Genomic DNA, 12587 nt, shown 5'->3' with positions numbered 1-12587 from the left:
TAAAAGATTTCTTATTCACTAGCATTAACATTGTCAAGTATTGTACCACTTAATGTTATTTAGTAGTGGCTAAAAAATAATGGGAAATTGCTTTTAGGTTCGTTTGTTTGCTAATCGTTCAGCGCGGACAAATCTGATTACCAGCTTTCCCGTGCTTTAATGTCTATAGTAAGAAGAGGGAAAAGTGAGGTGCCAAAGCTTGTTTAACTTAACACGTGCGGTCAAAAGGTAGGATAAGCAGACAAACAATTAGTTTATGTTTAGCTCTCGCTATATACGAATACGTAATAGATTATTCAGAAGTCGTCCAAGCTAACAATCACGCGCAGGATTTCAAAGCGTTCACAGGATTTCGTGCCATTGCGAAGGATGCCGTGCATGTTGGTTATTTCAAACTGTAGCTAGCGTTTTTCAGCTTACCCATAGTCCATACTACCCTTAATTTCAATTGCATCGGACGCATCCAACATGCTCAAATCTGACAGATTAAGACGGACGATATATGGTCCTAATTATTAGTATGAACTCCAGTGCCATACAATCAAATATATAAAATGCCAATAAGAAAAAGTCACCTATCGCATGCGATCATTTCGGGCGTTCATTTGCTTAATGCGTAGCTAGTAATAGCCAATCGAATTACTGCTTCGCTCGTCTTCTAGAGAAATTATACCGGGACCGATTAATTATGTACTCTCATTCGATTTCTCGGTCTTAGCGGATAATGTCAGGGCTAACGAGAGCTGCGTATCCTTTTCAGGATTAGGCCGGCACAGTATAAGAAGGCGTCTTGCTTAGCCGCACCGGCCATGAAACGAGTTAAGCCGTTTGGCTATTATATGCTGAGCATAGTAAGAGTCCTAGGACTAGGCTCATGCAAGGCGGGGGGACAGGTGATATATCGGCCATGCTGGTCGCAAGGATCTAGAGGTGCTGAGAGTGGATCGCTACCACGCTACCTATAAAGTAGCAGGATCTGCCGCACAGTATATTATGCGTCTCTTAATGAATCTGTGAAAACCAGGAGCATCTACAATAGCCCTCTGCCCCCTCTAATTCCCACTCACTAGATGAAGGGGCTATAACTTAAAGTTTGAATATAGGATCCCTAATAGGCATAAAAACGTCCTCGAAGGAACTCGAGTGTTACCGTTATACGCAGTCTCTGCATGTACACTGGGAAGCTAAGTAAAAAAGCACGAACGGTGCATAGAAAATACGTATCTGATTGTTATTGCAAGATGAACTAAAAAAGAACCAGCCCAAATGAATCATGTTGTCTACACAGAAAGAGTCAAAAATCGATATACAGGGGACATCAATAAAAAGTGAATTTAGGCAAAAAATAGGATTTACGGACGAGGAAAACATAGAAATTCAGACTGTCTCTAGTGTGTAGCTACAAAGCTGATTAGAGTATAGATTATAGTAGATAGAGTATAGAGGAAAACAGCACAAGGTATGATATTGGTTGTTGTTTGGAAGCAAATCTATTGTGTGTAGGTTTAGATGTGCGATAATACTGCGCGCTTCGACGTCTCGAAAATTATTGTTGCACAAATTTGAGTAAGTTTTAATGATCTGACCGACAAAAGTATATTTTACTACAAATAACAGCGTTGGTTGCTATGATCGCTTGCCTTTACTGAAACTCTTAGCAGTGAAGCGTATCCTTTTCGTCCTCAGGACATGTTACAGCTATAAGCGTGAACCTACGCACAGCATTAGCGTCTACTGTATCTGTGCCCTTGTCCTGACATGGGTCAGTTTCCATAAATATCTACGCCAGCTGCGTGATCGGTTGCTATGGTGCGAAATATTTATATTCCAATCTGTTTAAGCGTAAATTCTAGCTGTGCAAACAAGCCAAGCTACGTCGCTTCCGCATTCTAACTGGATCAGCTGACGTCGAACTCAGCCAGCTTAAGGACCCGCTCCATAACGCCCCACTGTCAACGCTGTCTATAGGAAGTTTTCAAGAGTTTCGCGACCATACGTTTCCGGATAGAGATGCAAGAATTGTGAGACGACTCGATTTACTAGTTCACGCATATCTTCGCTGGAACACTAACATACAGTGTAGCTGTTAGTTCTTATTGTCACAGTCCCCACTTTACGATCAGTTCAGTGGTCGAACGAGTTAGGAACAGAAAGAGTAAAGAACAGAACTAGTAACACAGCAAAAACTACTATCATAACGGTGGCTGCAGCAGCAGTGATTCCTCCGGTGACGCCTTAATGATCAGCGAGCAAGGCTCATGCTATTAAATTCTCCGTCAGTGGTGTTCGTGCCGAACGCTGCATTGAAGGCCGAACCGCCAGATTTTAGCGCTAGGTCCTAGCGGCGTCAGACAAGTGTTGGACGGTCGCTAACTGAAACCCGAAACACGCACGCGGGAGGCAGGGCTCTCGAACAAACGCGGTTTGAAACAAAAGGCACAATAGCACGTACATTAGTTACAGCCTTTGCGCAATTTTATCAACGATAGAAGACGAAAATTAGAGGAGGGAGAGAGAGAGAGAGAGAGAGAGAGAGAGAGAGAGAGAAGTGCAACTGACTTCTTTAGACTGTTCGTGGCAACGCTATGCCCTGATTTGCTACTCGTTGCTTCCCTTGAAAATGCCACTGCCTGTCGCCTGCTAAACGTATGGTACGGCTACAGTATCTATACAAGTGAAAGCGAAGAGAAAGATCGGTTTGCAAACGATGTTTCTCCACAGAATTCACGCTAGCCCCGGCTGAGGGCTGTCAATACCGAAGCTTGGGTTTAGTGTGTAAGTAGACTGGTTGTTTGCTGTCATTCGCGGCGAACTCGCGGCCAGACTTGGACGCTCGTAAAATGGTTCTAACGCATATTTTATGACTTGTGCAGTTCACTGGTTCAGATTGTGGGACAAGAACTTGGTGCCATCGAGGAGTTCAGGGAGATCTTGGTATACAAGTCAAGGACGGAAGAAGACCGTTTATGCAGTTCGTGACTTTGAAAAAGAAACAAAAACAGATACAGAAAACATGGGGTCCGGTTATAAGCATCGCCCAGAATATAATGCGTATAAGCTTTTGTTTAGTTAAATTTAGTAGTAGTTCTATAGATTTTGTGAAACAACCTCTAAACCTTAAAAAAGAAATGTAGTAAAAGTATATATATACACACCAAGAATGCTTTATATACAAACTGCACTCCAAATGAATCGTAAAATTGATATTACACATAAAAAGGATAACGTGAATCCAAGAAATTAGGCTGTTTGGTATATAGCAACAAAAGCTGTGTTGCCCAAAAAAGAAGTGTGATGCCCAAACAATATTATATAAACAATATAAATTGTTTTTATCTGTAGGTTGGCAAGTTTATTATTGCGAGAAAACACGTTTTTAAACAAATACCCATGCTGCTTTAACTGTGGAACTAATTGTAAACATGTTTCTAACCGACAACTGCGATTTGTTTTCCAATTATGCGTTTCACTATTACAAGCTGACCTTCGAACATTTTGCTACTGCTCTGGCAAGATATACATAGTCGACAGTGTGCATCCACGGCGCCATTACCAATGTCACGCTGAAGAAATCAAATCTATTCATGGAGCTTCGTATCCATGAAGAAATCGATGTGAAGTATTATACAAAAGTGCCTTGAGCAGGCAACGAGACGTCTCCATATCTTTTGGTACATTTGGTTCGCCCGTTCTTTGACACTTTTTAGGTACCCCTAATCCTAATACTCGATACCATCCTTAGACAGTGAGAAACGCAGCGGCACGCAATAAATCCTGACAGCTGTTATGACGCAATGTAGCACAATGATTTTGCTGCTCAAGCATTCGCGCCGAAGAATAGGGCAGCTATGCTCTTGCTGTTTGCTCTAGGGTTTGCTAGAGCGTGCATCTCTAGTAGACGATACAGTTATGGCGACGTCTACGGTAACGCTATTGAACGATGGGCGGCTAACGGTAACTGATTGGCGCAGAGATAAGAGCCGCCCACAAATATATGTATATAAACGGTGTTTTCGTCTGTATATAAATTCGTTATTGGGCTACGGTAAGAGTGGCAACACGGTGCTAACTCAAATAGATAAATCGAATCTGACCTCGTCGAAAGGTATTATGCAAACTCTTCGTTATAGTCACGCCCAACAAATAATACGACCAACACACAAGCTGTGGACCCGACCGGGGGTCGGTATGTTTTTGCTTCGGATTGCTAGCGGAGAGGAAGTGCTCTCAGGCACCTCTCTTTTTATATCTATATACAGGTTAATCAAGTACGGTCGTCTGCTTCGGATGCTGCGAAAATCTGGAATTCTCAATACTGGACCATAGCTGTTTTGTTCATCTATTGTTCTTCATCTTTTTCCACTGTTAGCTCGAAACGATGACCGTAGCTGAGTAGCGCAGGCATGGGCCGAGGGCCCGGGCTTGGTAATCGCAGTCCAGTTCGAGTTTTTTGTTACATTTCTAAACAATCCAACAAAGGTTTACCTGTTGGTCGGCTATTTGGGGGATAGGGTAATACGCGCGAAGAGAAAGACAACTCATTGGGTTGGACACGTAGGCAGGTGAGGTGATGCCTGAGGCGGTTTTCACTATCGCCCGTCGCCTGTTGGCAATTTTGTTATCTTCTGTGCATGCTATAGAGCAAACGAGCCAAGCAGTACGAACGTTTGTTAGCCTTAAACACCAGGGGAGGAATTTGCGTTTCCACTATCCTCAGAAGGCCTTAAGATACAGCATTCTTCTGACAAGCCGTAAAACACTATGAGCCCACAGTGCCCAAAATCTACAGGTTATCAATTAGCACTTTTGACTGCTGAAGAGAAATGGGTTTAATGCGTCGAACGAACACTATACACCCATCCATTTATACAAAGGGCACTATTTTGTAGGAAGAAAGTAGTGCTACGTCACGGAAGGGCTTCGACTTTCCTAATAAGGTTTAGCACGAATCCATTTAGTATATTTAAGTAAGATAGAACGGCAGAGCAGCAAACGAAGCACTTCAAACAGCAAGTCTTCAAAATCTATTTACTTAGCACTAAGTTTAGCAATAGCAGTATTATCAAGGATCCTAATAATATGATAAAATTTTTTTCGTTACATTAATTCGGAGTCCGAGTTTATCCATTTACCTCGAAAAGTGTGAAGTGTGTTTCTGGTAATTGAACGTAAATCGAGTCCAAATACATAGTCGACATTTGCTCTAGCCGAAGATAGCCCTTCACAACACGTGAACGTCTTTTTAGGTTCAACACTTGATCAGGTTCAAGTAAGAAAGTAATCATGAACTAAATCAACTTCAGATCTAATTACTAATTATACAATTTGCCTGTGTTACTGTCACGGCCATATTATTCTCAGTGAAGCAAAGGCTACTGCTGGAAAAAGCTGCTTGTTAATACAAAGTTCTGTCTGCTTGTTTTCATTGCCTATATAGCTTGATGAAGTCTGTTCTGTTGGTCGTCCCTACCGACAAACGTCCTACCTTAGCAGAAGAGAAAATGTTAAAGCGGTAAATTATGACGCTAACGGTGGTTATTGCGTTGTATGTAGACTGCAAACAAGCGTCTGTAGTATAACAGTTGGAATGAGCAAGCAGCTTTTTGAACTGTCGATTATGTGAGCCGGTGCATTTTTGTCGTCTGCTTTGACAACCGGAACGTGACTTTTTTGGAAAATCTACATTTGAGTTTTAGGAGGCACCAAACAATGGCAAACGCACTGGCCTAGCAAATTGGCCTCGCTGGAAACCCTTCCGAAGCTCCAAATTCCGACAGGGAAGAACAGAAACAACCTTCGGGTCGTGTGCGCATCCTTTTTCCAGCAGGCCAGCACAATGTAAGCCTGCCGGTTTTTTCTCAATATAGTCAATTACTGAACGGAGATTTTTATGCTGTCGTACCGAAGAGCATTACTAAATGCCACTACCACCTTTTAGGTTCCTAGGTTAGGTGTTCGATTGCCTGCACAGTCAACTGGAAGCCGGTAAGCCGCATGCGGACAGGTTTGAATAGGGAAAATTCTAGAAGCGCTCGGAAAATTAGTTCAGATAAGTAAAAACTTATTTCTCAATAGGGGGCAGTTTTTAGCGTCAGAAACGTTCGTGGCCGTAGATAGTTGATTGTGTAGCCGTATAATTGCGCTCACATAGTATTCTAGTACTTATAAACAGGTAATGTGGCTCAAGGCATTTAGCGCCTATTGCTGGTAGCCGAAGGGTGTCATATGTGCAGCTTGCATCGTAGAAAGCATCGCTTGGGTCGTATGTTCTAGCCTGATTCGGCCTTTGGTACAAGGTAACACTGATTATTCGCGTGCATTTTTGTTTTTTTTATGTCAATCAAGGAGCCCAGGGTAGTGCCGATGGCGTTGCAGAATAGCTCAGTCAAACAGTGGGGTGAGGCGGCAAGGTTGGGATGTCTTTGTTGATATCGATGGCGCCGGTTAAAAAGATGGCAGAAAGTGAGTTGGGTTCCGTGTTGCTATGCTAAAAAATGAGAAATTTTGTAGACAACGTACCGCGTCTATTTACTGAACTCCGACGTCTATTAGTGCATTTCTATTATTACCTCATCAATTACTTAATTTGTCTATAGAATAAAATGAATATATGCAGCCTTACTGGCCTAAGGTCAACGTTTAAGAAAGTAATACGACTCAGCAATAGAGGTCAATATTTTTAATACTCATATCCAATTTCCCTATAATAGTTGGTATTTCTTCGAAAAAAAAAAAAATGGCAAATATCACTTAGAAATGCTGCCTTAATCAACAATTTGTCTACAAACCTATAAGAGGCTCCGCTCTATATTTTAATCTCGATCCTAATTCAGCTGCCCAGTATTAACTGCGTTTAATAGAAAAGTTGAACTTTCAGTCACACTGTTTTCTAATACGAATAAAATGAAATTTAAATTAATTTTTATAGACACAAGGGAATGTAAACGAAACAAGTTAAACATTTGATACCGTTACTGGCTCCTGAAACAGGCAGTGTATCTGCTTTGTACGGAATCTTGACGAATTATAAGGAAAAAATGTTATTCTATCTTTATTGAGCTGGTTCAAAACCTGAGGTTTGAGGAGGAAAGCGGTGAACGGCAGCCACATAAAAAGCACTACAAGAATTTTTGCCGGAATTTATTTACATAGAAAAAAAAATTTGCCTCAACCGACGGTAACAATCAAGTAAAAATAAACCGAATAAGGGGTGGTGAAAAGTTCTGTATAGAATAAGCTCAACTTTTCTGTTGTGGACGAAAAACTTTTCTGATGTTTCAACTTATCAAGACCCTTTTACCCTATTCTGTGTTGCCTCTTAACGAAGCTGTGCCAGCTGAAGCGGAAATGGGCATTTGCCTTCTTAACCCATAACGAATAGAACGCTGCTTAACTATCAGCGTACCATTCCTAATTCATTTGTATTTGTTGTGTTCTGTTGATCAGATTTGCTCAGACATATTGGAAATGACAATAAACTTGCTATTCGGTGCTGGCGTCTTTCAAAGGTGAACAGCCATATTGAGGCAGGGCTAATTTTATCGCCAGTTTAAACCATTCCAGCGAACTCTCGGTCGCGTACTGATCGCTCCAAGCTACTGCCTCGATAGGCCGTAATCGATCCGTGGACGCATAAGCGAAACGCTTATTCTTTACAACGCTACTAATATCTAGCTACGACCTTCAATGGAATTATGACAGCGCTCATCAATTTGTGTTGTCGCTGCAGGGTCCATTGTTCCATCAGGTTCCGGACGTTCGTCTTCGACTTTGCACACCCCGTGTGATTACTATGTAAGCAGCATCGACACAGAATACGTCGACTGTACGAACAGGCAAACGGTCTTGCGTCACCGGGAACCCTAGCCCGGCTAGTAAAGGTCCCGAAATTGTCTTACTTGATTATATGTTAGCTCAAACACTACGATAACGGAGAAAAGATGCGAAAAAATCAAGCGTAAATAAAACCGAAATATATTATTAATTCGGGTTGTATATCAAGATTGGCATATTAAAGATGTGTGTTTGAAAATAATGACCATAGTTGTCGTACCTTACATATATAGAAATTGGTATTTGGTGGACAGATTTCTCTTACGCAGGTAATCTATTTAGCCAACAATTGGCCGATTGTCGTTTACGATAGAACATCCGTTTATTTAACTACAAAGTATAAACCAGACGAAGAAAGAAGAGCTATACGGCCATTGATCGTTATGTTACGCGATATGTACCCAGCTTGTTTGAGCTGACTGCGTGGTGAGGTGATATTAAAAGCTCCGACATATTGACAATTCTTAGGTCCCATCTTGGTATCGAACCCAGGATGACGTACGCACTAACGTCAATGTTATCAAGTCGCCATTAGTTTGTTGTTCGAGCTCAAACGGCGACAGACATTTGACAAATGTGCCACATTGTTATTATGCTGTTAAAGAAATGTATTTTTTCTTTTTTTCACAAAGAGGCGTCTTTGCTCTCAGCGACATCTGCGCAAACAAACATAAGCAGAGTGAGTGTGACAAGTGATATAATGGAAAAAAGCCAAATTGGGACTACGAAGCTTAGACATCAGTGCAATCCTAAGGACACGCAGCCTCAGTCAATGCGAAGATTACGAGCCATTCTTGGGAAGAGCATCAAGAACCAGGCCTCGCCAAGACCTTAGTACCAGAAAGTCGCTACCCTGTACAGTCATATTCAGTAGCATCGGTGCCAATGCCGACAGCGAAATCTTTGCGGGTAAGAACTGTGGAACCTTTCAGATGGGATCAAGCTGACATGGCATATGGTGCGCACATTTAACAACAATAAAAATAAAATCTGCATCTACAGCACAGATATAAGGGAGCTTCATATAGAAAAGGGAGGGGGGCCCTGACTGTGACCAGGCGTACAGGAAAACGTACGCCTGGTCACAGTCAGGGCCACCATTTTGGAGCAGGGTATATCCATGTGATGTTGCTAAGCGCATCTAGTTCTGTGCTTAGTCTTCAATATCTCCTGTAATAGTGAGGTGTATTGGGTTGTTGTTAGCATTAGATTGATACAACCTTAGCGGTCATCTTTTGTGCGTTCGTCAACAACTTTTTAATGTAAACTTCTAGATTACAGAAGGACAATGCGAGGGATTTCGTCATTCATGTAAGCTAAGTAGGCGTCTACGCGTGCATCGTTTTCTCTTTATACTTTATTTAAACAAATCTCTATTTGTTAATTTTTAACCTGAAATGATATTTCCGTGGACATGTTTTTAGTATAACACTTCCTTCACTTGTATCGGGTAGATGCACGTTTTGCGTACTGTGCAATGCACGGGCCAAAAGACACCATAGACGAAGATAGTATATAGGCCATAATAGCTAATTTTCATCAACTTAAGATAGCACGACAGAAAAAAACTGAGCACAGACAAGAACAAAGTTATTTCAAACCCAGCTTCAGAAAACTAATAACACATTCCTTTATATTTCTTCCAGTTTTTTTTGCGCACGCTCGTTTTCCCAGTTTTGTGTACGGCTACGAATGGCGACTTGACCTAATTTCGATTTTGCTTGGTCTCTGCTATATGGTGCTATACATCTATGCTTTTGACCTTCTGAATCTCTTCCGCGACCTGTCTCTCCATTGATTCTTCCCACAGTGGGTGAAACGAAACCCTGTTACTGTCTGTCCCAGGTATAGGGCAAACTTGCATGCATCCTTTATTACGTCGTACAGATACGGCAGCCCACGACGGCACTAGCAAACCAAGCTTCTTCCTGGTCCAGCTCGTCGATATTTAAATAATTCGTTATGCACGCGATGTATTAGCCGACCCTGACTGTGCTCTCAAGGTAAATTTCAGCGGGTTGTCCCACGACTTTCTCAGTCCGCCCGGGGGATTGTGGGAGAGCCGAACTATGAAAATGGGACACGAGCTTATGAACTAGAAGCAAGGAGTCTATTTTCAGTTCAGCATAACGAGCTTTTCGGATTATAGTTGAAAGGTTGCGAACAGAAGGCGAAGAACATAAAAGGTTCGTTGAGACTGTATGTACGAAAAAACGGCTAGATAGGAACTGCGTCTGAAACCTTCGGTTTAGCGAGACGTCTAGATGTTAGGTAGAATCAAGGTGTATTTTAATGGAAATTAAGAATACGTAGGTTGAGTAAGTACTCTCATACGAACAGCTTCAAGAAGAGACTTCGGTAGCCATATATAATGTCAAACTCGATTGGCTTGTGAATGATTGCATAAGTAAAGCTTGATACATTATAATTTAGCAGTTAACAATCTACATGGCTTTCGAAGGGTTTATATTATACTACAAAAAAACAAGTCTAAAGCAAGGCTACGCACACAATACGCGCACAACTCATGAACTACCTTAAGATAGAATCCTGCAAAGTCAGTCCAGAGCCTAGAATACTTAGTATTAAGACATGCTCTCATAACGCGTATTCAGGCACGGCCATTAAAATCTATATAAAGTAGCTTCATGTTGAAGCTTCTACTAAAGAATAAAGAAATAATCTACTTTTATTTTATACCTATTGCGATTTTTCTTAATATTTAACGCTCTGTGGCCTTAAGCAATTGGAAGACACCGAACCAAAACAAATATTCCAATACAACTCAATTGTAACAATGGTTATTATCCAGCTATTTCCGATCGCCTTCCGGTCACTATTCTCCAATACCGTTATGACTGATGCTATATATACTTATAAACATATTGATCGATCTGACTGGTGTTACGTCTGATCTAATAAACTACAGATCTACAGTTGTACAATTGTTAGATTGCAATTTCCCTGAGACCCCGTTGTCTATCGTGTTACTCGGTAGCCGCTATGAAATTAGAGTAATTCTATTGCTTTGATTCAGTCGATCTATCAGCCTGCCTCAACAATCCCATAACCTTTCTAAGGCAAACTAATATTGAATCGCGAAGCTATTGCCATATCTAATAAACTATGTAAATGACTCACTTGATTTATATAACCTGCGTTTAAACTATACTTAAAGATGCTGTGCCCGTAGTTAGATACCACTATACGCATTCTGGGCTGTTGTGGGAAATGCCCGTGACAAGTTTCGTTGTCCTTCAACACGTGAAGATTAGGCCTCGATCTGAGAAGTGGATTATTATTCAACATATTTTACAGTGTGTAATCCTATTTTAGCTGATTAGAATTCAAAATACTCAATCGATAGAGTTACACAGCGTAAGTGAGAGCAGGTGATCTTCGAACTTGAGTCCCCTGCTGTCCAAAGAGCATTCTAATTTCGAAAAGCTTACTATAAACTCGTTTAAATGTTCGAAAGCCTTTGAATCAGAAAGCTTTTGTTGATAGGTATTCTAATTTGGTGACGGCTGATTTATTCTATTACGTTATATCAAGTCAACTTATAGATAATTAGTGGAAAACGTGTTGAAATAATAGTTGTTTTGTTCATCTAAAGGTTACGTAAGTGGAAGTTTTTTAGTTGCCAACTTGTGTCCTTGTGAATTGTAGATCATCAGGTAGCTTTTTCGCAGATCTGATTGGAAGCTATGCCTTTGCGTTATCATTCGCTCCATATAGAAGTTCGAGAGCTCTAATCGTATCAACGACTAATGGACCTTTTCTTCAAATTCAGATGATAATATGCTTCTTAAAACTAAAAAAGGCTAAAATAATGGTGCACTTGGAAAATTAACCTAGTGCTTTATCACTAATTACCTCGCCAATCAAAAAGTTCTCCCGAAAACAAATGAATCGAACATCTTGTACTATTTATTGGGTATATCCATCGCTAAACATAGGCGTAAGGACCATAAATCATTTTGCCATTATTAAAACGTTCTTTATTTAACCACATATGCTGTGTAGCACATTTAGGCCATTGTCGGACCTGATGAATTAGTGAGCTCTTGTTGAGCATAACTCAATGAGCTACTGTCTTCGCCTATAAAACTCCAACGAAGTGCCTGCCTTTTTACCAACATACTCTTCTGTAGTAATCAGTAGCACGGGAATGCTGTACTATGCGGTTTATCCCGGCCCCTATTTTTTCAGAAACCGTTTTTGTTGTAATCAAGGTGTACGGTTGCCCAACACTGCTATTCGTGCACGCAAGGGGCGCTCTTGCCTCAGCTTAACAACGCATAGACGCTTGGTGCTAGCAGTTTCAGTTGAACGGTCGCGGTAACCATCACAATACGCGGTGCCTGTATCTTGAAGTCATCCTAGAGGCGGTTTTGCTCGATGTTCGAAGTTACTGCTCCACGAGAGTGTAACACAGTATTAATGATCGACTTTACTCTGCTGCTCAAGGTCCGGTAATCAAAATCGTTATAGTGTTGGATGCAGACGCCAGCTGACATGTCGGCCATGAATATGGAACGTTTATGTCGACGAAGTGTAAGAAAACTAAATTAATTAATAATTAACTAATTAAACTAAGTTTATTGAATAACAGAGCTAATATATATATATACTACTCGATTAACAATCGATAACGTTTTAGTTGAATAGTTATTTTTTAGCCGGTACACTTATCTTAATATTGTCGAAATTGGGCTAAGTATTCAACAAATGGGTTCGATCTGAAACTGATG

At 41.0% G+C, this 12587-nt stretch overlaps 1 long non-coding RNA gene across 2 annotated transcripts; it reads left to right on the top strand.

Annotated features, from left to right (window-relative positions):
- The first annotated feature begins 1345 nt into the window (after window positions 1-1345).
- On the top strand, window positions 1346-8343 carry LOC111259757 (uncharacterized). Of its 2 annotated transcripts, XR_015310731.1 has the most exons (4): window positions 1346-5838; window positions 5939-5985; window positions 6346-6462; window positions 7447-8343. It is a non-coding gene; the product is annotated as an uncharacterized LOC111259757 (long non-coding RNA). The 2 variants fall into 2 exon arrangements; XR_015310730.1 differs by having other exon boundaries at window positions 6346-8343.
- Window positions 8344-12587: the final 4244 nt, after the last annotated feature.

The sequence above is a fragment of the Varroa jacobsoni genome, unplaced genomic scaffold, assembly GCF_002532875.2.
Source record: "Varroa jacobsoni isolate VJ856 unplaced genomic scaffold, vjacob_1.0 scaffold_365, whole genome shotgun sequence".
Lineage (NCBI taxonomy): Eukaryota > Metazoa > Arthropoda > Arachnida > Mesostigmata > Varroidae > Varroa > Varroa jacobsoni.
Note: the sequence above shows the minus strand (reverse complement) of the source record. Positions and strands in the feature narration are given on the sequence as shown.